Here is a 25,704-nt window from a genome sequence, read left to right as displayed (position 1 = left end):
GGTACAGAAAGAGGCTAGAGGGGTAGAGAAATAGGTAAGAGAGATGCAGAAAGAAGCAAGAGAGGTACAGGAAGAAACAAGAGAAGTGCAGAACAAATCAACATAGGTGCAGAAAGAGGCAAGTGCATTGGAGAAAGAAGCAAGAGCAGTGCAGAAATAAGCAACAGAGGTGTAGAAAGACACAAGAGAAGTGCTGAAAGAGACAAGAGATGTGCAGAGAGGAGGAACAGGGGTAGAGAATGAGGGAAGAGGGGTACAGAAAGAGACAAGAGGGATGCAGAAAAAATCAAACAAAATGCAGTAAGCACCAACTGAGTTGCCGAAAGAGGCAAGTGAAGTACAGAAAGAGGAAAGAGATGTACGGAAAGTGGCAAGAGAGGTACAGACAGAAGAGAGTGAGGTGCACAAAGAGGCAAAAGAAGTGCAGAAAGAAGCAAGATGGGTACAGAAAGGAGAGATAGAGATACCGAAAGAGGTAAGTGAAATGCAGAAAGAGGCCTCAGAGGTACAGAAAGAGGGAAGAGAGGTGCAGAAAGAGACAATGGAAGTGCAGAAAGTACAAAAGATGTGCAGAAAAGAGTAAGAGCGGTGCAGAAAGAGGGACAATGGGTGCAGAAAGTGGCAAGAGGGTTGCAGAAAGAGGCAAGAGGGATGAAGAAAAGTTAAGAGGGATGTAAATGTAAATGTCATGATACTTAAAGAGCGCAGTGCACCCGACGGTCACCTTGCGGTGTCGCCAATTTGGCTTCCTGGCGCTGATACTCATACCGCTGTGGAACCCCTCCTGGCTTTCCCTGTGAAGTGTCCACCCATGGGCACCCCCAGGGTGAAGCCAGGCATCCTTAGCGCTGTTGGGGCCGGTGTGGAGGCTAAGCAAGCTATTGCCCAGAGTTGCAGCGTGGGGCCCGTGATTAGAATAGGCACCGGGACGAGAATTAGCAGGTCCGAGGAAATTGAGCCCGAGACCCCACCGAGGTGGGAATCGAACCCTGGTCCCTGCCAGAACTCTGCATCAGGGTCTGCCGTTCTAACCATTGAGCCACACTCCTCCACTGATGCTGAAAGAAGCAATAGAGATGCTTAAAGAAATAAGAGATGTACAGAAAGATGCATCAGAGGTGCAGAAAGAAGCGTGCAGTAAGAGGCAAGAGAACTGCAGAAAGAAGCAACCGAGGTATGGAAAGAGGCAAGAGAAGTACAGAACTAGGCAAGAGAGGTACAGAGAGAGGGAACAGGGGTGTAGGAAGAGACAAGAGGAGTGCGGAAAGACGCAAGAGAATTGCAGTAAGAAGCAATAGAGGTGATGAAAGAGGCAACAGAAGTGCAGAAAGAAGCAAGAGAAGTGCAGAAAGAGCAAGAGAAGTTCGAAAGAGACAAGAGAAGTACAGAAAGGTGCGGGAGAGGTGCAGAAAGAAGCAAATGAAGAGCAAAAAGAGGGGAGAGATGCACTGAAAGAGGCAAGAGAAGCTTAAAAAGAGGCAAGAGAATTTCCGAAAGAAGAGAGTGAGGGTCAGTCATAGACAAGAAGAGCAGAATGTGAAAGCAAGGTACAGAAACAAGCAAGAGTGGTGCTGAAAGAGGAAAGAGGGGTGCAGTAAGAGGCAAGAGGGGTGCAGAAAGAGGGAACATGGGTGGAGAAAGAGGTAAGAGGAATGCAGAAAGAAGCAAGAAATGTCCAGAAATAAACAAGAGAAGGGCAGAAAGACACATCAGTGGTACAGAAATAGGCAAGAGGGATGCTGTAAGAGGCAAGGGAAGTGCAGGAAGAGGCACAACAGGTGCAGAAACTGACAAGAGAGGTGCAGAAGGAGGGAACAGGGGTGCAGAAAGAGGGAAGAGGGGTGTAGAAAGAGGCACAAGGGGTACAGAAAGAAGGAAAAGAAGTACGGAAAGAAGCAAAATAGGTGCAGAAAGAGGGAAGAGGAATGCAGAAAGTGACAAGAGAGAGGCACAAATAGGCAAAAGAGCTGCAGAAAAGGAAATCGGGTGCAGAAAGAGACAGGAGATGTGCAGAAAGAGGTGGGGGAAGTGCAGTAAAGAAGCAACAGAGGAGCAGAAGGAGGCAAGAGGACTGCAGAAAGAGGCAAGAGATTTTCAGAAACAGGTAAGAGAGGTGCAGAAAGAAACAACAGAAATGCAGAAAGAAGCAACATAGGAACAGAAAGAGAAAAGAGGGGTGCACCGAGAGGCAAGAGAAATGTACAAAGAAGCGACAAAGGTGCAGAAAGAGGAAAGGGAAGGTGCAGTAAGAGGCAAGAGAGGTACAGAAAGAGGTTAAGGGGGTGCAGAAAGAGGCAAGAGGGGTGCAGAAAAAGGCAAGAGAGGTCCAGAAAGAGAGAAGAGGTATGCTGAAGGAGGCAAGGGGGTGCAGACAAAGGCCAGAGATGTGCAAAAAGAAACAATAGAGGTACAGAAAGAGGTGAGAGAAGAACAGAAAAGAAGTAGCAGAGGTGCAGCAGGAGTTAATAGGACTGCAGAGAGAGGAAAGTGATTCTCAGAAACAGGTAAGAGGGGTGCAGAAAGAAACAATAGAAGTGCAGAAAGAAGCAACAGAGGTACAGAAAGAGGTAAGAGGGGTGCAGTGAGAGGCAAAATACACGTACAAAGAAGTGAAAAAGGTACAGAAAGAGGAAATAGAAGTGCAGAAAGAGGCAAGAGAGGTGCAGAAAAAGGGAACAGGGGTGCAGAATGAGGAAAGAGAGGTGCAGAAAGAGGAAAGAGAGATGCAAAAAGAGGGAAGAGGTATGCAGAAAAAGGGAAGGGGTGGAGAAAAAGGCCAGAGGTGTGCAGAAAGAAGCAATAGAGGTATAGAAAGAAGCAAGAGAAATGCAGAACGAAGCAACAGAGGTACACAAAGAGGTAAGATAAGTGTAGAAAGAGGCAAGAGAAGTGAAGAAATAGGCAAGAGCGGTACAGAAACCTGCACCAAAGGTGCAGAAAGAGGCAATATAAGTGTGGAAAAGGCAAGAGTAGTAAAGAAATAGGCAAGAGAGGTGCAGAAACCTGCAACAAATGTGCAGAAAGAGGGTAGAGGGTTGCACAAAGAAGCAAAGGATGTGAAGAAAGAAGCAAGAGAGCTGCAGAAAGAAGCAACAGAGGTACAGAAAGAGGCAAAGGGGTGCAGAAAGACGGAAGGGAGGTACAGTCAGAAGCAAGGGAAATACAGAAAGAAGCAAGTGAGGTGCAGAAAGAGGCAATAGAAGTGCAGAAAGAGGCAAGAGTGGCACAGAAAGGGGGAAGGAGGTACAGAAATAGGCAAGAAAATGGCAGAAAGAAATAACAGAGAGGTGCAGAAAGAGGCAAGAGGGATGCCGAAAGAGGCAAGACAAGTGCAAAATGAAGCAACATCAATGTAGAAAGAGGCAAGAGAAGTCCATAAAGAAGCAATAGAGGTGGAGAGAGAGCAAGAGTAGTTCAGAATGAGGCAAGAGAGGTGCAGAAACAGGCAAGAGAGGTGCAGATGGAAGGGCAGGGGTATAGAAAGATGGACGAGGGGTGTAGAAAGAGGCATAAGTGGTACGCAAAGAAGCAAGAAAGGTACAAAAAGAAGCACAAGAAGTTCAGTATTACACAACAGAAGTACAGAAAGTGGCAACAGAGGTGCAGAAAGAGGCAAGAGATCTGCAGAAAGTGACAAGAGAGAGGAAGAAACAGGCAAGAGAGGTGCAAAAAAGGGAATCAGGATGCAGAAAGAGGCAAGAGATGTGCATTAAGAGGTGAGAGAAGTCCAGAAAAGAAGCAGGAGAGTTGCAGAAGGAAGCATGCGAGGTGCACAAAGAGGCAACAGAAGTGCTGAAGGAGGCAAGAGAGGCACAGAAAGAGGCAAGGAGGTACAGAAATACCAAGAAAATTGCATAAAGAAACAAGAGAAAGCAATAGAGGTGCAGAGAGAGCAAGTGTTGATCAGAAAGAGAGGTGCAGAAACAGGCATGAGAGGTGCAGACGGAGAGACAGGGGGTGGAAAGAGGGGTGTTGAAAGAAGTACAAGGGGTCCACAGAGAAGCAAGAGATGTACAGAAAGAAGCACAAGAAGTTCAGTAATACGCAACAGAAGTACAGAAAGTGGCAACAGAGGTGCAGAAAGAGGCAAGTGATCTGCAGAAAGTGACGAGAGAGGAAGAAACAGGAAAGAGATGTGCAAAAAAGGGAATCAGGATGCAGAAAGAGGCAATAGATGTGCATTAAGAGGTGAGAGAAGTGCAGTCAAGAAGCAACAGAGGAGCAGAAGGAGGCAAGAGGACTGCAGAAAGAGGCAAGAGATTTTCAGAAACAGGTAAGAGAAGTGCAGAAAGAAACAACAGAAATGCAGAAAGAAGCAACATAGGAACAGAAAGAGAAAAGAGGGGTGCACCGAGAGGCAAGAGAAATGTACAAATAAGCGACAAAGGTGCAGAAAGAGGAAAGGGAAGTGCAGTAAGAGGCAAGAGAGGTGCGGAAAGAGGTTAAGGGGGTGCAGAAAGAGGCAAGAGGGGTGCAGAAAAATGCAAGAGAGGTCCAGAAAGAGGGAAGAGGTATGCTGAAGGAGGCAAGGGGATGCAGACAAAGGCCAGGGGTGTGCAAAAAGAAGCAATAGAGGTACAGATAGAGGTGAGAGAAGAACAGAAAAGAAGTAGCAGAGGTGCAGCAGGAGTTAATAGGACTACAGAGAGAGGAAAGTGATTTTCAGAAACAGGTAAGAGGGGTGCAGAAAGAAACAATAGAAGTGCAGAAAGAAGCAACAGAGGTACAGAAAGAGGTAAGAGGGGTGCAGTGAGAGGCAAAATACATGTACAAAGAAGTAAAAAAGGTACAGAAAGAGGAAATAGAAGTGCAGAAAGAGGCAAGAGAGGTGCAGAAAAAGGGAACAGGGGTGCAGAATGAGGAAAGAGAGGTGCAGAAAGAGGAAAGAGAGGTGCAGAAAGAGGGAAGAGGTATGCAGAAAAAGGGAAGGGGTGGAGAAAAAGGCCAGAGGTGTGCAGAAAGAAGCAATAGAGGTACAGAAAGAAGCAAGATAAATGCAGAACGAAGCAACAGAGGTACACAAAGAGGCAAGATAAGTGTAGAAAGAGGCAAGAGAAGGGAAGAAATGGGCAAGAGCTGTACAGAAACCTGCCCCAAAAGTGCAGAAAGAGGCAATATAAGTGTGGAAAAGGCAAGAGTAGTGAAGAAATAGGCAAGAGAGGTGCAGAAACCTGCAACAAAGGTGCAGAAAGAGGGGTGCACAAAGAAGCAAAAGATGTGAAGAAAGAAGCAAGAGAGCTGCAGAAAGAAGCAACAGAGGTACAGAAAGAGGCAAAGGGGTGCAGAAAGACGGAAGGGAGGTACAGTCAGAAGCAAGGGAAATACAGAAAGAAGCAAGTGAGATGCAGAAAGAGGCAATAGAAGTGCAGAAAGAGGCAAGAGTGGCACAGAAAGGGGGAAGGAGGTACAGAAATAGGCAGGAAAATGGCAGAAAGAAATAACAGAGGCGCAGAAAGAGGCAAGAGGGGTGCCGAAAGAGGCAAGACAAGTGCAAAATGAAGCAACAGCAATGTAGAAAGAGGCAAGAGAAGTCCATAAAGAAGCAATAGAGGTGGAGAGAGAGCAAGAGTAGTTCAGAATGAGGCAAGAGAGGTGCAGAAACAGGCAAGAGAAGTGCAGATGGAAGGGCAGGGGTATAGAAAGATGGACGAGGGGTGTAGAAAGAGGCATAAGGGGTACGCAAAGAAGCAAGAAAGGTACAGAAAGAAGCACAAGAAGTTCAGTATTACACAACAGAAGTACAGAAAGTGGCAACAGAGGTGCAGAAAGAGGCAAGAGATCTGCAGAAAGTGACAAGAGAGAGTAAGAAACAGGCCAGGGAGGTGCAAAAAAAGGGAATCAGGATGCAGAAAGAGGCAAGAGATGTGCATTAAGAGGTGAGAGAAGTCCAGAAAAGAAGCAGGAGAGTTGCAGAAGGAAGCAAGTGAGGTGCACAAAGAGGCAACAGAAGTGCTGAAGGAGGCAAGAGAGGCACAGAAAGAGGCAAGGAGGTACAGAAATACCAAGAAAATTGCATAAAGAAACAAGAGAAAGCAATAGAGGTGCAGAGAGAGCAAGAGTTGTTCAGAAAGAGAGGTGCAGAAACAGGCAAGAGAGGTGCAGATGGAGGGACAGGGGGTGGAAAGAGGGGTGTTGAAAGAAGTACAAGGGGTCCACAGAGAAGCAAGAGATGTACAGAAAGAAGCACAAGAAGTTCAGTAATACGCAACAGAAGTACAGAAAGTGGCAACAGAGGTGCAGAAAGAGGCAAGAGATCTGCAGAAAGTGACGAGAGAGGAAGAAACAGGCAAGAGAGGTGCAAAAAAGGGAATCAGGATGCAGAAAGAGGCAAGAGATGTGCATTAAGAGGTGAGAGAAGTCCGGAAAAGAAGCAGCAGAGTTGCAGAAGGAAGCAAGAGGACTGCAGAAAGAAGCAAGAGATTTTCAGAATCAGTTAAAGAGGTATAGAAAGAAACAACAGAAGTGTAGAAAGAATCAACAAAGGTAGAGAAAGAGGCAAGAGGGGTGCAGTGAGAGGCAAGAGAAATGTACAAAGAAGTGATAAAGGTACAGAAAGAGGAAAGTGCAGAAGAGAAAGAAGCCAGAGAGGTGCAGAAAGATGTAAAGGGGTGCTGAAAGAGGCGCGAGAGGTGCAGAAAAAGGCAAGAGAGGTGTTAAAAAAGGGAAGAGGTATGCAGAAAGAGGCAAGGGGCTGCAGAAAAAGGCCAGAGGTGTGCAGAAAGAAGCAATAGAGGTACAGAAAGAAGCTAGAGGAATGAAGAACAAAGCAACAGAGGTACACAAAGAGGCAACAAAGGTGCAGAAAGAGGCAATATAAGTGTGGAAAAGGCAAGTGCAGTGAGGAAATAGGCAAGAGAGGTACAGAAACCTGCAAAAAGGTACAGAAATAGGTCAGAGGAGTGCGCAAAGAAGCAACAAATGTGAATAAAGAAGCAAGAGAGCTGCAGAAAGAAGCAACAGATATACAGAAAGAGGCAAACGAGGTGCATGAAGAAGCAAGAAAGGTGCAGACAGAATCAAGGGTAGTGCAGAAAGAAGCAATTTAGGTGCAGAAAGAGGCAATAGAAGTGCATAAAGAGGCAAGAGAGGCACAGAAAGAGGGAAGGAGGTACAAAAATAAGCAAGAAAATTGCAGAAAGAGGCAAGAGGGGTGCTGAAAAAGGCAATAGAAGTGCAGAATAAAATAAAAGCAATGTAGAAAGAGGCAAGAAAAGTCAATAAAGAAGTGATAGAGGTGCAGGGAGAGCATGAGTAGTTCAGAATGAGGCAAGAGAGTTGCATAAAGAGGCAAGAGAGGTGCAGATGGAAGAGCAGGGGTTTAGAAAGATGGAAGAGGGATGTAGAAAGAGGCCTAGGGGGTTTGCAAAGAAGCAAGAACGGTACAGAAAGAAGCAAGAGAAGTTCAGAAATAAGCAACAGAAGTACAGAAAGAAGCAAGAGGGGTTCAGAAAGAGGCAAGAGAGGTGCAGAAAGAGGGAACAGGGGTGCAGAATGAGGCAATAGAGGTGCAGAAAGAGGAAAGAGAGGTGCAGAAAGAGGAAAGAGGTATGCAGAAAGAGGGAAGGGGTGCACAAAAAGGCCAAAGGTGTGCAGAAAGAAGCAATAGAGGTACAGAAAGAAGCTAGAGGAATGCAGAACGAAGCAACAGAGGTACACAAAGAGGCATGATAAGTGTAGAAAGGGGCAAGAGAAGTGAAGAAATAGGCAAGTGGTGCATAAACCTGCAACAAAGGTGCAGAAAGAGGCAATATGAGTGTGGAAAAGGCAAGAGTAGTGAGTAAATAGGCAAGAGAGGTGCAGAAACCTGCAACAAAGGTGCGGAAAGAGGGTAGAGGGGTGCACAAAGAAGCAAAAGATGTGAATAAAGAAGCAAGAGAGCTGCAGTAAGAAGCAACAGAGGTACAGAAAGAGGCAAACGGGGTGAAGAAAGAAGCAAGGGAGCTGCAGACAGAAACAAGGGAAGTACAGAAAGAAGCAAGTTAAATGCACAAAGAGGCAATAGAAGTGCAGAAAGATGCAAGAGAGGCACAGAAAGAGGGAAGGAGGTACAAAAATTGGCAAGAAAATTGCAGAAAGAAATAACAGAGGTGCAGAAAAAGTCAAGAAGGGTGCCGAAAGAGGCAAGAGGAGTGCAGAATGAAGCAACAGCCATGTAGAAAGAGGCAAGATAAGTCCATAAAGAAGCAATAGAGGTGCAGAGAGAGCAAGAGTTGTTTAGAAAGAGGCAAGAGAGGTGCAGAAACAAGCAAGAGAGGTGCAGACAGAGGGACAGGGGGCTGAAAGAGGGGTGTAGAAAGATGCACAAGGGGTACACAAAGAAGCAAGAGATGTACAGAAAGAAGCAAGAGAAGTTCAGTAATAAGCAACAGAAGTACAGGAAGTGGCAACAGAGGTGCAGAAAGAGGCAAGAAATCTGCAGAAAGTGACCAAAGAGAGGCATTAACAGGCAAGAGAGGTGCAGAAAAAGGGAATCAGAGGCAAGAGATGTGCAGAAAGTGTGAGAGAAGCCCAGAAAGGAAACATCAGAGTTGCAGAAGGAGGCAATATAACTGCAGAAAGAAGCACAAGATTTTTAGAATCATGCAAGAGAGGTGTAGAAAGAAACAACAGAGGTACAGAAAGAGGCAAGAGGGGTGCAATGAGAGGCAAGAGAAATTTACAAAGAAGTGACAAAGGTGCAGAAAGAGGAAAGAGCAGAAGAGAAAGCGGCAAGAGAGGTGCAGAAAGATGTAAAGGGGTGCTGAAAGAGGCATGAGAGGTGCAGAAAAAGGCAAGAGAGGTGTTAAAAGAGGGAAGAGGTATGCAGAAAGAGGCAAGGAGCTGCAGAAAAAGGCCAGAGGTGTGCAGAAAGAAGCAAGAGAAATGCAAAAACAAGCAACAGGGTTACAGAAAGAAGCAAGAGGGGTGCAGAAAGAGGCAAGAGAAGTTCAGAATGAAGCCACGGAAATTCAGAAAGAGACAAGAGAAGTGCAGAAAGAGGCAATAGGAGTTAAGAAATAGGCAATTGAGGTGCAGAAACCTGCAACAAAGGTGCAAAAAGAGGGTAGAAGGGTGCAGAAAGAGGGAAGAGAGGTGCAGAAAGAGGAAAGAGGGGTACATAAAGAAGCAAGAGACAAGAAGCAAGGGAAGTGCAGAAAGAACCAAGCGAGGTGCACAAAGATGCAATACTCTGTAAATTTGTATTTATTGATTAATTAAAGAGAAGGAGACACAATTTGTCTTAAATGCAAAAGAAAAAAGGTAAACATTAATACAAGATGTTTTAAAACATGAGGAAAAGGTTACTAAAATACATTGGAGCATAATGTCCTTACTGTTAAATATACAACCCATCTATGACTTTCAGAAAAAACAAACAGGAGCAGCATCAGTAACTGTCTCAGAATGGACTGAAGAACACAGAAGACCAAGTATGTTTGTGGGTGTACAAGTTATGACACTGATACTTGCAGTATCAGTGTCAACTGAGCAATACTAAGAAGATGTGGTAGGATGGTCTTGAATGATCACTCTTATTTTACTTTCTTGTTTTCATTATTCTAGCACACACGATAGTGCTATTGCAGTAGCAGATAAGAGCTTGGCCCTGACGAATGCCAGTGACTTTTCACAGAAAGGCAGAAACATGTTGGCCCTATATAGATCTTTTTGGATTTCTACCAAGCAAGTTAGACAGTGATTTTTTCACACTGTCATCTCACTATCTTTTAATCTGACGTCCAGGCAAACACTATTAAAGGTCTTTGTTTGCCTTGACAGCCATTTTAAGACACTTCACCTGATTTAATTTTTGCACTGCACACATCAGCCTCACCGTTTTGTACGAACGATTGCGGTGACCGTACCTTGGTCCAGTGATGCGTTGCTAAAATACAACTGGGCGATCGCACACAGACCTAGGTTCGGAAGTCCTACATGATGAGGCTCCGCCATCAGGTGGGCTGATAGGACTTAATCAGCAATTGTTGATAGCCTATTTGACTTTTTTCATTATAGTAATTCTACTTTCTGTGCAATCACACCAGTGTTAATTTTTGTATCTCAGCACCACTCGACCTACAGGCTTTGTTGTTATTGAAGTAGCTACACAGGGGGTATTTGCCTGTCTGGTCGTTAAACACCTCCCTCGGACCCTCTCTTACGAGTTGTTATGATATTGTACTGAGCAGCTTAGGCTGCGGGTCCTTGTTTCTTAATTTAGCACCACACAGCAAATGTTGTAGTGCAATTTAGCTCACCCACTTTATTTATTTAGTTGTCTGTCTATCACAGTTCCTCACCATGGAGGACTTTGGTGGTTTAGCATTTTACGATGAGGATTTGAACACCATCTTAAGTAACAACCCTAGCATATTAGATGATTTACCCTCCACCTCTAACCCCACGACAGAGGATGATTGGGTCAAACTTTTGAACCTGAAAAAGAATCACTCTCGTATTTCTTTACACGGTGTGATTATGAATGAGTACCTACATGGCAAGTGTGCACCATCAGGCTTGATTGTCACTACGGCACCACGACTCTTTCTAAAAGATAAAATTGAAAAATTGGGCATTGATTGCATGGCGGTGTACCTGCGACTGGCTGATTTTAATCATCATAACAGCAAAAAAAACAGCTGATGCCTTATTGATAGAGATCCAAGTCTTGGAGGGTCAAATCAATGCAGCAATTCGGCCCGTGATCTATAAAAAGAACTTGGAAGATGCAAACAAAACGAACAAGGAATATTATGACAACATTCTCTTGAACAAAGTGGAGAAGTTTAAAAAAGACTTGGCACGTTTTTCCATGGAATTGGCTTATCCCTATTTGAGTGACTCCTATGTAGCTCCTTTTACCAACTCTAAAGGGAAAAGATACAGGTCGAATTACTCTTCTTCGGGCTCGGGCTCGGGCTCGGGCTCCAGTGATCAAGGGAACTCCAACACAGGCCCTAACACCGGGACACGTGGTGGGGGTTTCCAAAGAAGACCCAATAGAGGCCGGGGAGGACAACAGTACCCCAATCCGGGACAGTGGTGGCCCCCAGGACCATGGAACTATCATCCTGGAGCAATGGGACCCCCACCAATGGGTCACCCCATGCCCATGTATCCTCCCAATCCGTCATTCTACTATGACCAGTCTTTTTTATGGCAGGGCCGAGGCAGGAACCGCGGCAAAAGGAGAGGCCAACAAACTGTGAATTGGGCTCTGCAGTCCAACAAGACAGGCCCAACAACAGGAGCTGCGACTTAGTGGTGAACCTGAGTTCGAGGACCATCACACCAATTGAAAACATTGTTTTGAACAAAGGGCTGGGTTTTGTTCCCACGAACACAGGCGATTTGTTCAAATTGAGGTGTGAGCTTGAAAGTTTTTATAGAAAAATACGCTTGCATTTCTTTTTCAAAACACCTAGTCCCAATACGAATGAGGCAAATATGTTTGACCAAGGTGAACAGAACACCGGCCTCAGACCTAAATCGACATTTACACCTCTGAATCAACAAGTACCAGCTAATGTCCTAGCCTTTGAGCAAGCAGTGACGCATGAGGTGATGAACACCGACCAACGACGTAAGACTTTTCACAACATGTCCAACTTGGAGAAATCAGCACTTTCTACCTTGGCAAATGATAGATCTCTTATTATCAAGCCCGCTGACAAGGGCGGAGCTATAGTGCTACAGGATACCATCGTTTACCATCAAGAATGCCAAAGACAATTAAATGACACCAAAGCCTATCGCCGCCTCAATGAAGATCCCACCCCGAGAATCTCGAATGACATCAAGAGTCTGGTAGAAGAAGGAACAGCAGAAGGCTGGATTACTCCTCACGAAGCGAGATACCTAATTACAACACATCCAGTCATTCCTTACTTCTACTGCCTTCCCAAAATACATAAGGCCCAGAGGCCGCCTCCTGGAAGGCCCATTATTTCGGGTATAGGTTCGTTACTCGAGCCTTTATCTACTTTTGTAGATTTCTTCTTAAAACCCATTGTGAAGGAAACACCAACGTACCTGCAGGACACTGGGGATGTGCTCAGACTTTTGGCTGATGCTGAGTTCAACGTTGAGACAGACCTACTGGTGAGCTTCGACGTCGAATCGTTGTATACCTCAATCCCGCAACAGGAAACACTGGATTGCATCAGGAGCCTCCTCGAGGCCAAACAAATGGACACAATAACACCAGTTGCCTTCATAATGGAGTGCGCAAGGATTGCCATGATGGAAAAAAAATTTCAGTATCAAAACGATCTTTATCTCCAGGTCTCAGAGACCTCAATGGGGATCGTCTTTGCGCCTAGTTTGGCAAACTTATACATGCACCAATTCGAACTAGATCATGTATTGAACCACAGTAACCCCTTCATCCATCAGGTGGTACTGTGGAAAAGATACATTGATGACATCTTGGTGATTTGGAGAGGGACGCTAACGGAGGTATCGTCCTTTCACACATGGTTAAATTCTAGGAATCAGTTTCTTAAGTTCACCATGGAGAGCAGTAAAGAAAAATTGGCGGACCTTGACCTCCAGATTTTTCCAGCAGAGGGAGGCCTACAAAGTGAACTTTTCAAGAGACCGATGGCACGCAACTCGCTGTTGTCATTCCAGAGCTTTCATCCTCAATCCCTCCGTGAGAATTTGCCTGTAGGCCAACTCCTCAGGGTGAGACGGAATTGTTCGTCTAACATCTTATACGAGCACCATGCTAAAGAACTGGCACTCAACCTGAGAGATCGGCATTATCCCAACCATCTAATACGCCGAGCGCGGAAGAGAGCCTTCAATAATAATCGGGAGGCACTCTTGCAACATAAGGGGTCAGAGGCGACAAGAGATCGGATGACTATGGTATAAACTTTCACCACATCCTCCAATCAAGTGAAAAAAACCATACTTAAGCATTGGAAAATTTTAAATACAGCAGCAGGTGTAATACCTCGCCCGTTGTTTGCATTTAAGAGAGGACCATCCATTCGGGATAATTTGGTTCATACCAGACCACGCAGCGAGATGAAACAAACCACTAACACTCTCTGGAACAGTAATCCAGTCCAAGGCCATTACCCCTGTGGGAATTGTGCTGCCTGCCCACAGACACGCAAGACCCTGATAATAGACATTGGCACTAATAGACCATGGAGACTGACAAGACATACAAACTGCAATTCAGAAAAATTGATTTATCTGATCACTTGCCCCTGCAAGAAGCAGTATGTGGGCCACACAACGAGGATGATTAAGTCTCGCATCAGCGAACATAAAAGCACAATCCGGTGCAGGAAGCAATCTACAGGCCTCACCAACCACTTTCTGGAAGCAAATCACAAAGCTGAGGACTTGGTCTGGGTAGTGCTGGAACAGCCATACATCCCGTCACACATCGCTGATGTCTCTCACTTCCTTTTTGTTAAGATGCAACGATGGATTTATAGATTGAAATCAGATGTCAATGGATTGAATGACAACATTCCATGGTTGTCTATTTGAGTGCAACATTTGTCATTGGGTGCTCTTTGTTATCACAATAAGGTGTGTTAACCTGTTGAGATTGAGACTTCCACAAATCCGTGGTGTTCACTCCACCTACAGGGCGCCTTACAAATTACTTTTTAGGTTCTAATTCTTGTGTCCACTGGCACACATTTTCCACTAATCTCTTTACTTATCGAAACAGTAGGTACCTTGATCACATGATCAATGTTGATCATAATCCACATCTCCAACCTCAAGTAAATACCCCAAGATAGTGACCAGGGGTCTAGGGAGGCTCGACTTCTTGACTCTATCTATTCCCCCAGTATACACCCAGTTACTGCCGATTGAGGCCACGCAGCATAATTCCCACTAACTATGTAGCTAACAAACTGGTGGTTTTTATTAGCCAACATCGCCGTTCACTGGCAATCAGAAAAGGGTACATTTCCTAATCTTAAGACAGTCGCGCCGCGCCGCTTTTTAGCAAAACACTTGTGTTTTCATTGTCACCGCACAGACGCGGCAAACAGCGCTGAATATCTAGTCATCGCGCAGGCGCGAGTATTGGCGGTAGTGTCCTGCTATCCGGCCCGGGTAGCAGAGTTAGTATATTGCTAATGGGCATGCGTATTAGATCAAGGCCTGACATCTAGCAGACTAACTCACTCACGCACATGCGCGTCGGACGATCGTCAGGATGTGCGCATGCGCGGAGTGTAGTGGTTCTACACCGCGCACACGCATCGAGATGGCTGAGTGGACCAGCTGAAAATAATCAGCCACTTAGCTGCAATATAAATAGACGTCTGACCTGCCCATCGGTGCCTCCCCTTCGGCTCGAGATTCTGCCGCTAGGTACCGACGGACAGGTAAGAATGGACCAGGGTGTTTGGATATAGGGGGTTATATAGTTTGTAGGCTGGCCCCTTGATATTACTTGAGGAACTGATAATAGCGTGTGGGGTATTTTCCCACTGGTTTGAAACAGCAATATCACACAGCTGTTTTCATGGGCAACAGTAGGTGCCATTGTACAACTATGGAGCGCCTTCTTGAATGTATTTAAGGGGGTTACATGCCTAAGTCGTTCGATGCAGCCATCTGGTACACCGGTGGGGTATATGTTTTAGACAGATAAGAAAATAATTGGGTTCCTAAACAGTACATTGAGGTCTTATCCTTAAGGCATGCATCTATTACAGAGACTGTCTTTATATGTTTAGAGCGGTGCCTTATTCGTCCGAGCAGTTGCCGGGTGAGGTGAGGCTTACTTCCCACATACTGATGGGTAAGTGTTAAACTTTTGTATACTGATTAACTTTTGGTGACATAACACAATGCACTTTGAATGTGGCTATCATAAACTAGTGATGGTCCAGTCTGAGCTTATTTTGAATTATCACTGGTTTTGCACAGTTATAGCACCTTCTACATAGCACTTTTTGAAAATGTAACATTGAGGATTATGCAAATGCAATTTCTACATGGTTCTCTCCCCCTTTTCTCGTTCTCATACAGGAAAGACCAATTGCATCAACAGAGCAATACTAAGAAGATGTGGTAGGATGGTCTTGAATGATCACTCTTATTTTACTTTCTTGTTTTCATTATTCTAGCACACACGATAGTGCTATTGCAGTAGCAGATAACAGCTTGGCCCTGACGAATGCCAGTGACTTTTCACAGAAAGGCAGAAACATGTTGGCCCTATATAGATCTTTTTGGATTTCTACCAAGCAAGTTAGACAGTGATTTTTTCACACTGTCATCTCACTATCTTTTAATCTGACGTCCAGGCAAACACTATTAAAGGTCTTTGTTTGCCTTGACAGCCATTTTAAGACACTTCACCTGATTTAATTTTTGCACTGCACACATCAGCCTCACCGTTTTGTACGAACGATTGCGGTGACCGTACCTTGGTCCAGTGATGCGTTGCTAAAATACAACTGGGCGATCGCACACAGACCTAGGTTCGGAAGTCCTACATGATGAGGCTCCGCCATCAGGTGGGCTGATAGGACTTAATCAGCAATTGTTGATAGCCTATTTGACCCTTTTCATTATAGTAATTCTACTTTCTGTGCAATCACACCAGTGTTAATTTTTGTATCTCAGCACCACTCGACCTACAGGCTTTGTTGTTATTGAAGTAGCTACACAGGGGGTATTTGCCTGTCTGGTCGTTAAACACCTCCCTCGGACCCTCTCTTACGAGTTGTTATGATACTGATACTTGCAGTCCTTCAGTTTTGAGCTTTTTTGATGTTCTAATTATGAATTTAGTAAACTGGATGTTGAGCATTAAGTTTTCAGGATTTGTTGCTGCTATGATGGCTTGCCGGACTGATCGGGCTCCGTGTTTAATCCATTCTCCCCCACAGCAAGATCCTTCTATCATTACGAAAGGTGGGGCAGACACACACCACATGCTTAATTGATTCTGAGTGGAGCACGCACCCCCTGCACTTGGTGTCATCGCTTGAGCGGCACCATGTTGGCCATTCACCCATCCTCAGTGCCATAAATGTTTTCTTCCAAAAAAGTGCAAAAGTGCTTGAAAAATAAGGGTCTCTGATTTAGGTTTGAGCTCTCCTATTATGGACCAGACATTTTTCTTTTGGACAATTGTGCCCTGTCAAAATGGAAAAACCAAAGTCAAACTACTCTTTTAATGGACAGTGTTAATGCCTTCTGCCGTTGGTTGGTACCCCAGTAATATACAACGTCAAGCAGTTGCATGGAGTGTTCAAGGTAACATTGATGTTTTTGACTGGCTTGGCCAACTGATATTTCATGCAACAGTATGGCCAAAAGGCTTCCCTCACGCAAGTTGCCCAATCTGTGACACATCTTTATAAATGCACCGGCTCCAACACCCTGAAGATTCAAGAGACCAAACTCAAGCCTGATCTGGGCTGGTGATGCTGTTTCGGCAAGTACCAGGCTCGTTTAACAATTCTAGTTGTCATTTTATTAAAAATTGTAGAATTGCTTCCCAACATTATCAGGTTAATTAGCTTGTGACCTTAGCCTTCATAACTGTCAAAAGGGGAGATAAGCTAAGGCCGAGAAGCTGTCTTGAGAGTTTCATTAATGCTGCTTCAAGAGACAGTGCTTTGGCTTTAACCACTACTTTCTGTCTTAGGAAGGGTGAACGCCCAAAATATAGAATCCAAAATATAGACACGCCAGAATATTGCCCCAAAATTTGGATAGGACAGAATATCGAATCACCAAAATATAGTCAATCAAAATATCAAAATTGGGGTAGGAAATACTGATTTCCATAATATCGAATTTAAAATATCGATTTCCATAGTATCGATTTTTTTGTGTGTTATGTATGGTAGTATATGTGTTAAAATTATGTATTATTTTTGTAAAGTATGTTTAATTTTTTTAAAGTAATGATTGTTATGTAATTTAATTTTTGCGTTATTTAATTCCGTAGCGGGTTGTGAGTTTATAGGAGAATAGGGTGGGTAGTAATTTCATAATAGTAAATTAAATATTATTTTTTATTTATATGTATTGATAATTAATTGATTGATAATTAATTATTAATTGGCAATTCATTTTTAATAATTGGTATTGAATTGTTATTAATTGATTAATTGATAATTATGTTAAATGTATTATTTACTATTTGGAGTAGGTTGTGGGTTTATATGTGGGTTTATGGGCTAATAGGGTGGGAAGTAATTTAATTTTAATGAAGTAAATATTTATTTTGATTTAAATCTACTGATAATTAATTGCTTGATAATTAATTAATAATTGGTAATTATTTTTTATTAATTGGTAATACATTTTTATGAATTGGTAATTAATTTTTCTGAATTGATTAATTGATAATTATGTTAATTGTATTTTTTATTGTTTGGAGCGGGTTGTAGGTTTATAGGGGAATAGGGTGGGAAGTAATTTACTTGAAATAAAGTAAATATTTATTTTTATTTATATGTATTGATAATGAATCGATAATTATTTATTAATTGGTAATGCATTTTTTATTAATTGACAATTAATTTTTTTAAATTGGTAATTCATTTTTATTAATTGGCAATTTGTTTAAATTTTTTTGTATTGGTATTGATAATTAATGTAAACTTATTTTGACATTAAATCATTACTTTCTCTACTGTTGCACTCTCAGGAGTGGGAATAGTATTTTTTTTACCCCTATGCTATCCAACGCTTTCCCTAATGTTGCACTCTCTGTAGTGGGAATAGTAATTTTTACCCTCCTGCTATCCAACGCTTTCCCTACTGTTGCACTCACTGGAGTGGGGTTTGTAATTTTTACCCTCCCGCTATCCAATGCTTTCCCCACTGTTGCACTCACTGGAGTGGGAATAGTCATTTTTACCCCTATGCTATCCAAAGCATTCCCTACTTTTGCACTCATTGGAGCGGGAATAGTAATGTTTACCCTCCCGCTATCCAACGCTTTCCCTACTGTTGCACTCACTGGAGTGGGAATAGTAATTTTTACCCTCCCGATATCCAATGCTTTCCCTACTGTTGCACTCACTGGAGTGGGAATAGTAATTTTTACTCTCCCGCTATCCAACGATTTCCCTACTGTTGCACTCTCTGGAGGGGGAATAGTAATTTTTACCCTCCCGCTATCCAACGAGTTCCCTACTATTGCACTCTTTGGAGTGGGGATAGTAATTTTTACACCTACGCTATCCAACATTTTCCCTACTGTTGCACTCACTGGAGTGGGAATTGTAATTTTAAACCCTAAGCTATCCACCACTTGCCCTACTGTTGCACTCACTGGAGTCAGAATAGTAATTTTTACCCTCCCGCTATCCCACACTTTCCCTAATGTTGCACTCACTGGAGTGGGGATTGTAATTTTTACCCTCCGGCTATCCAACGCTTTCCCTACTGTTGCACTCACTGGAGTGGGAATAGTAATTTTTACCCCTACGCTAATGAACGCTTTCCCTACTGTTGCACTCACTGGAGTGGGAATAGTAATGTTTACCCTCCCGCTATCCAACGCTTTCCCTACTGTTGCACTCACTGGAGTGGGAATAGTAATTTTTACCCCTACGCTATTCAACACTTTTCCTACTGTTGCACTCACTGGAGTGGAATTAGTAATTTGTACCCTCCCAAAATCCACCGCTTTCCCTACTGTTGCACTCACTGGAGTGGGAATAGTAATTTTTACCCCTACGCTAATGAACGCTTTCCCTACTGTTGCACTCACTGGAGTGGGAATAGTAATGTTTACCCTCCCGCTATCCAACGCTTTCCCTACTGTTGCACTCACTGGAGTGGCAATAGTAATTTTTACCCCTACGCTATCCAACACTTTCCCTACTGTTGCACTCTCTGGAGTAGGAATAGTAATTTTTACCCTCCCGCTATCCAACACTTTCCCTACTGTTGTACTCTTTGGAGTGGGAATAGGAATTTTTACCCCTACGCTATCCAACATTTTCCCTACTGTTGCACTCACTGGAGTGGGAATAGTAATTTTTCCCCCTACGCTATCCAACACTTTCCCTACTGTTGCACTCACTGGAGTGGGAATAGTAATTTTTACCCTCCCACTATCCAACGCTTTCCTTACTGTTGCACTCACTGGAGTAGGGATTGTCATTTTTACCCTCTCACTATCCAACAAAATCTCTACTTTTTTTACATTACATTTATTATTTTTACATTTTAAGCTTTTTTACATTATTTTAAGTATGTTTTATTTTATTGTTTTTAATATTTAATTCCTTTTATATTATTTTTTAAAAATGTGATATTTTAGTTAACTATATTTTGACAATCTATATTTTGGATTTGATATTTTACTACTTACCTGTTTGTAGATAGGGATTCTATGTTCTGTACTTCAATATTTTGCAGTCAATATTTTGGGCATTCTTTATGTCCCTCGATATTTAGTCATTGAAATTTTAGAAAGGAACCCTTAGAGTCCATATAGATGTCCAAGTATTTGTATGATGTCACTGTTTTGATATTTTTACCATTAAAAAACACCCACCATTTTGCTGCTTCCGTTTCATAAAGGTGATGGCCTTCGTTAATAAAAGATTTAATTCCAGGGCATTACTTGTTGTATAAGAACGCAGCTGATCAAGTAGTCTCTGTAAACCAACCCATGTGTAAATAAATAGAACAAAGTCATCTGCGTATAGCAGATTGCTAATTCGGGATCCACCAAGTTGGGGTGATTGGGAGTTGACATTATCCAATAGGTGTGATAAATCTAAAAATAAAAAAAATTAAATAGGAGGGGGGCCAATACACATACTTGTTTAACCCCACAGGATGTCTGTATTTTACTTGAAACGTGAGGCCCCTCACCTAGCTTTTTGCGGATCCAAGTATTTGAGTGAAGTTGGATTATTGCCTGTAGCAGGTATGGGGGTATTCCCCATTTTTGCAGTTTGTGCCGTAACAGGCACCTGGGCACCCGATCGGTGAGGCCATAGAAGTGCAGAAAGAGGAAAGAGAGATGCAGAAAGAGGCAAGAGAGGTACAGAAGAAAAAAGCAAGAGAGGAGCAGAAAGAAACGAGAGGTGCCGAAAGTGAACATATATGCAGAAAGAGGCAAGAGAAGTGCAGAAAATTGAAGAAATGTGCAGAAAAAAGCAAGAGAAATGCAGAAAGAGGCAGGAGAGGTACAGAAAGAAGCAAGAGCAGTGTAAGTACCATTAGAACCAATTAAACACCCACATTCCAGCTTTGCACAAGGCCTTCCACCAACTGTTACATTGTTGCTGCATTTTTATTATCGTGTGAGCCATTTGAGCTAAAAACAGGCTTTTTTGTTCATATCTGCAGATTATGCAGCAGATGATGGATTATGTAGTAATGTAGTGAGGTCATGGGATTAACTGCAACCGTTGCTAAGTTAGCATTAGTTAGTATATGCTTGGCAGCCATTTTGCCGCTTTTGCAGGCAATACTATATGGCTTTATCTCGTGGATAGACTGTTGGTACATTTTCACATGAGAATTGTCTACCTTTCATACATTTAGCTGAACACTTTGCTCCATGTCTGCACAGCGTGTTCAAGAGAGAAAATCAATGTATGCTGTTGATTCACTTTGGTCAGTTCCATGCCCATAGACACAACATAGAACACAGCTGCACTACTGAAAGTCGGGTGCTTTTAATATGGCACTGCATGCATGAGAATGCACTTGGGGAGATTCATTCCAATGAAGAAGAGCTGTGCTTGTCGTGAGATGTGATTCCTTGCATCTAAACTTGGAGGTATGGGGTCCCCCTGCCAAAGCCCAGAGGTCTTTTGTAATTATAATAAACAAGCTTAACGCACAGGGAGGGTGGTAAGGCGCTGTAGCCCTGTTACCACTGTCATTATAATAGGGTTTCCCCTTTTGTGCTTTATGGAATTGTAACCATGCTGATTATATTGTACTTATGCATTTTGCTGCTAGTATTGGCTTGTGTACTTCATTATAGAACACTTTAATTAAAATAAATATTTTAAACTATACCATGTCTCTGTTTACTCATTTTGTGGACAAGTATGAGTTTTTGAATGAAAGAGTGTTCTTCTTCCTAAGATTCCTGAGAGGGATGGAGTGACATGTTCTAGGACGTCTAATCATTGGTAGCTCCCCTGTAGTCCTGAAACAAATGAGACACTATAGCTAGTCGGATTGGGGTTGCGGGCACTGAGGTGGGTTTTCTGGTACACCACTGCACACCGAGGTCCTGGTTTCCTGCGCATAGTTCTGCATATGTGCAGAATCCCTGCAATAGTAAATGCGGAAAAGGTATAAGTATGCAAAAATTGGTTCAGCTGAACAGTTGCATAATTCCAGTTACCCTGCTCATACCTCTGACTCGGTCCAGAAGTGCTCCTCAGTGGTTCCTTCTTTTTTTGTCTCATTGAGTTTATAGTTTAGCTTCTATGAAAAAGAGCAAGACTAATCCTGAGGTTACCACTCCACAACACAGGCTACCATACCACATAATTACTCACCATAACACATAATCCCACTCTACATAATTCCTATACACTAAACACTAAATACCAGAAACTTTTTATCCACATATTTTTACTGCACAACATACCACATCATTTCACTACACACAATGTGCATCCACTCCACTCCAAAGAACATTAGTAAAATACTTTTACATTTACACCGCCAATAACTCTAACTCTCGCAAATGCGTGACCTTTCGAGTTGCAAATGCTTCTTTGAGTGCTAGTCGTGTTTTCTGAGTGCTGGAGAAATGGGGTTGGGCCTCCGACCAGTGCTTATGATTTCTGCTGCATAGGACTTATCGAATGTGCAAGTAGGTTTTCTTGGCTGTCAAAGTCTCCCAGGGGTAAAGTGGACTTCATACCCCAACCAATAGTGTGTCAGGGGGTACATTTGCAGAGTAGTGGTGAAAGGGGGCGTGGCCTCTAAAGACCTCTTAGCAATCCCACTGCATGGCACTTACTGGAGGTAACAGGAGGGGTAGTTGGCCCCTAAGGACATCCTTGGGGGGCCAACTACCCCTCCTATTACATCCAGTAAGTCCTACACAGCACAATTGCTGAATTCTCATAGACGGCCACCCCCACCTTGCAAAAGTGCTCCCTGATGTACTCTTAGATAGGAATTGAAGTCCGTTCGATGCTAGGTTTCCTTGGAGGCCAACTAGCCTACCTGTTACCTCCAGTAAGCCTGTCAGACCCTTACAATCTCGTCTAGGATGATATATATTTCTTCCCATTTACTTGCACAGGAACAGAGATGATTGGTTCCGAATCCCACCAGGCTATATTCCAGAGGTCATCCTTAAATGAGTCTCTAGTCTATTTCCATGGGGGAAGGGGAAATTGGATAAAGTAACAAATAAGAAGAGACTGGTCCTGGTTGGGTTCCTCTAATTCCTGGTCTGTCCCACAGACTTCTTGTAGATGGAAACCTAAGGGAGGAAGGCACAATTAAATATCTAATCCTAGCTGCCTCTTTCATATATTTTTTCTAGTAATTACACCTACCCTTTTCCTCCCAAGATCTGCGCCTCTCTTCTGTCTTTTCCTGATATAGTTCTTATCTATTTTTCCTACGTCCTTTAGTTGAACCTGCAATTAGAAATGAATCTATTTATTTCTAAAATCTTGTTATTTCCTGAACCTTCCTTCTTGCTGTTTTATTCTCTACTTACTTCACTAGTGGATGTTTTCCTACTTCTATGATTTTCTCTCATTAATTTTCTTCACTATATTTAGGTGGCTTTTGCGCTCGTTTCTAGAACACAAATATCTGTTAGATTTCCTCAACTAATTTAATTCTGATACTATTTATCTTTACTTCTCTCTACCTACTTCTCATTGTTTAATTTGTGGCTTATCCTGTATCTTCTGTCTTTTCTACTTCTTTTCATTCTGTGCTGTAACAACGTTATTAATTGTCTGTCTCTCTATTTCTTCTTTTCTCTTGTAGGTCTTCGCAGATAACCTTATTGCTCTACAAGGTCGGTAAGTATTCACGCTATTACATTCATGCGAGACTGTTATCATTAGTAGTCTTTGAACATTATTGTGCCACTTAGCTTTGTGTGCTTGACGATTTCTCTCTCTCTTTTTTCGTTTCTCTAGGGCTGGCGCATTAATCTCCGTGACGGTAAGCCTTCCTCTTCAGTCGACTGCCGGCTTCTTCAAGATGCTGCTGCCTCGAGGTTTGTACTGCTCCGGTTCTATCTTCTCAAACCGTGCGCTTCCGTTATCTTCCACTGATTAAACTATGGCCTAAATAACTAAACTCTCGCACTAAACACTGAAATTCTACCTATTCCTCTGACTGAGATTCTAGAGCTCCCTCAGAATGCTGCTTCCCGGGTGGTTGTCTTGGTGAAGTGTGCATTTCATTTTGCGCTCAAGGTCTACCTAGATTGCCCTGCAGTTATGGCCCAGAGACTAGACCGCTAACTTAGATCTCGGTTTCAGTGGCCCTCTTGGTGCGCTGATTCCGAGTAAGTTCTGTCCAGGAGCGCTTCACTGGCATCTTTCAGCTCAATTGTGCCAGTTTTACGCCTGTTGTTGCTGCAACTCGTTCTGAGGTTCTGACAGTACCCCCCAACAAGGAAGATTCTCTCCCTCTTGGTTTTGTGCGGAATTGTTGATGAAAGGACTTAACCAACCTAGGAGCATGAACATCAACATCCAACTCCCAAGATCGCTCCTCTGGACCATATCCTTTCCTGTCTATCAAATAATATAGTTTTCCTTGTGATCTTTTGGAATCTAGAATTTCCTTGACTTCAAACTCTGTTCCTGACTCTAGTTGAATGGGTTTTGGAGGCAAATTTGTGCGGAGGTAGTGAGCCTCTCCTCTATCTTATACGCGATTTCGTCAGAGAACTGGATATGTCCTTTTTCATTAGAAGATCGCATTTCTGCCTCGTCCTCTCGCCTTAGATCAGATAAGGCGAGAGGACGAGGCAGAATCGCGAGGATATATGCCCGTCCAAGACATGTTTTACTAATTTTTAAGATAGAAACCCTAACGGACCAAGAAGAGTGGAAGTACCATTATACACCGCTAAGATAGAGGAGAGGCTCACTACCTCCGCACTCTACATTTCAAATAAAGATTTCTATGTAGCTGGCTTAAGAAAAGTGAATGTGCCAGGACATACAAACAAGGAGGAGAAGAAGCGCACCACCACCCATTCTTAGATTGTAAAGGAAAATTGAAATGTATATCAGAAGCCAGGACCTGAATCTCTAAACTACACCTATAGTGGTGTCCTGCCCTTAAACTTATATGAAAGGGTGTTTTTAAAATAACCTTTGAAGCCGGTGACCCCAAAGAAACGGCAGTCCTGAGGAAGGTGCTACAGTATCTTTTGTTCTCCGCACCGAAACGCATTGACGCATTTTTGTTTCATGTAGAATCCAAACAAGGTCCAGTGAACAATTGATACGCACATAAAAGTAGTACTATTGATGTCACTTTCTTATGAACTAATGACCTTTGGATCAAATAATTAAGAGTGGTAATAATATCATTAAGCCACGCTGTGTAGGGTTTTTTTTAAGATTGTTTTTTATATTATAAGAATTTTTTTTTTACTGTGACTCTATGTAATTCTTGCATGTGATCTTTGCCTTATATGATTCTGATGTTTAATATTTGATTTAATAATTTTTGTGTATGTGTAATGAAATGTTATGATTAATTGTTTTTACTATATCCTTTCAAAGATCGCCCTTTGAAATTTTAATTTGTCATTGTGTATAAACTGTCTTATGTTCTTATTAAAAAGACTGTGAACGTTCCGATTTTAGTGTGGAAATTTAAATTCTTTGGTTAGTTTTCTAAATCTGATGACCGAGTGTTTAGATAGATAAGTATGGAGATTTAACAAGGCCATACATGAATGTGCACCCAGGGATTTCCCTTTGACTGTGAGCCCTTTTGGAGCCTGCCTTTCAGACTTTCCCTGAGCGCAAATCTCACAGGTCTTTACATATTTCTCAATATCTTTGTTCATATTTGGCCACCAATAATGTCTCTTGATTAATTCTTCTGTTTTAGCTTCACCCTTATGCCCAGCCAATATTCCATCTTGACATTCTTGCATTACTTGTTGTTGTAACTCCTTAGTGGGTATGTACAATGCTTCCTTAAAATAGGGCAGCTGATGGATGATTTCTCTGTCTACTCCTTCCTTGGCCCAATTCTGCATATCCTCTGGACTCATGACTTCAGAAAGGTGTGCTTCCAGGTTGATCGAAGTTGTGACTCCAATAATCTTTGTGCTTAGAATAATGGTCTGGTTTTCCTTGTGGGCTTTATGATTTTCTGTGTCTATTCTTGAGAGAGCCTCAGTCATTCCATTTTGCGCCCCTGGTCGATAAGTGATAACGAAATCGTAATCAGCAAAATACAGTCACCACCGCAATTGTCTTGGCGTAAGTATTCTTGCTGTTTTTAGGAATTTCAAGTTGCGATGGCCCATGAACACAGTTACTTGTTGTTGAGCTCCAATAAGATGATGTCTCCATTCCTTGAATGCGTCCTTAATGGCCAACAATTCCTTTTCGGTGATGGTGTAATTTACTTCGGCAGGAGTCAATTTCCTTGACCTGTATGCAACTGGATGTAGCTGACCGGTCATTTTATGCCTTTGAGACAGCACCCCTCCGACTGCTTGATCTGACATGTCTGTCTCTACCTAAAAAGCTTCAGTTGGGTCCCCATGTT

The sequence above is a fragment of the Lissotriton vulgaris genome, chromosome 1_1 (genome assembly GCF_964263255.1).
Source record: "Lissotriton vulgaris chromosome 1_1, aLisVul1.2, whole genome shotgun sequence".
In the NCBI taxonomy this organism is placed as follows: Eukaryota; Metazoa; Chordata; class Amphibia; order Caudata; family Salamandridae; genus Lissotriton; species Lissotriton vulgaris.
Note: the sequence above shows the minus strand (reverse complement) of the source record.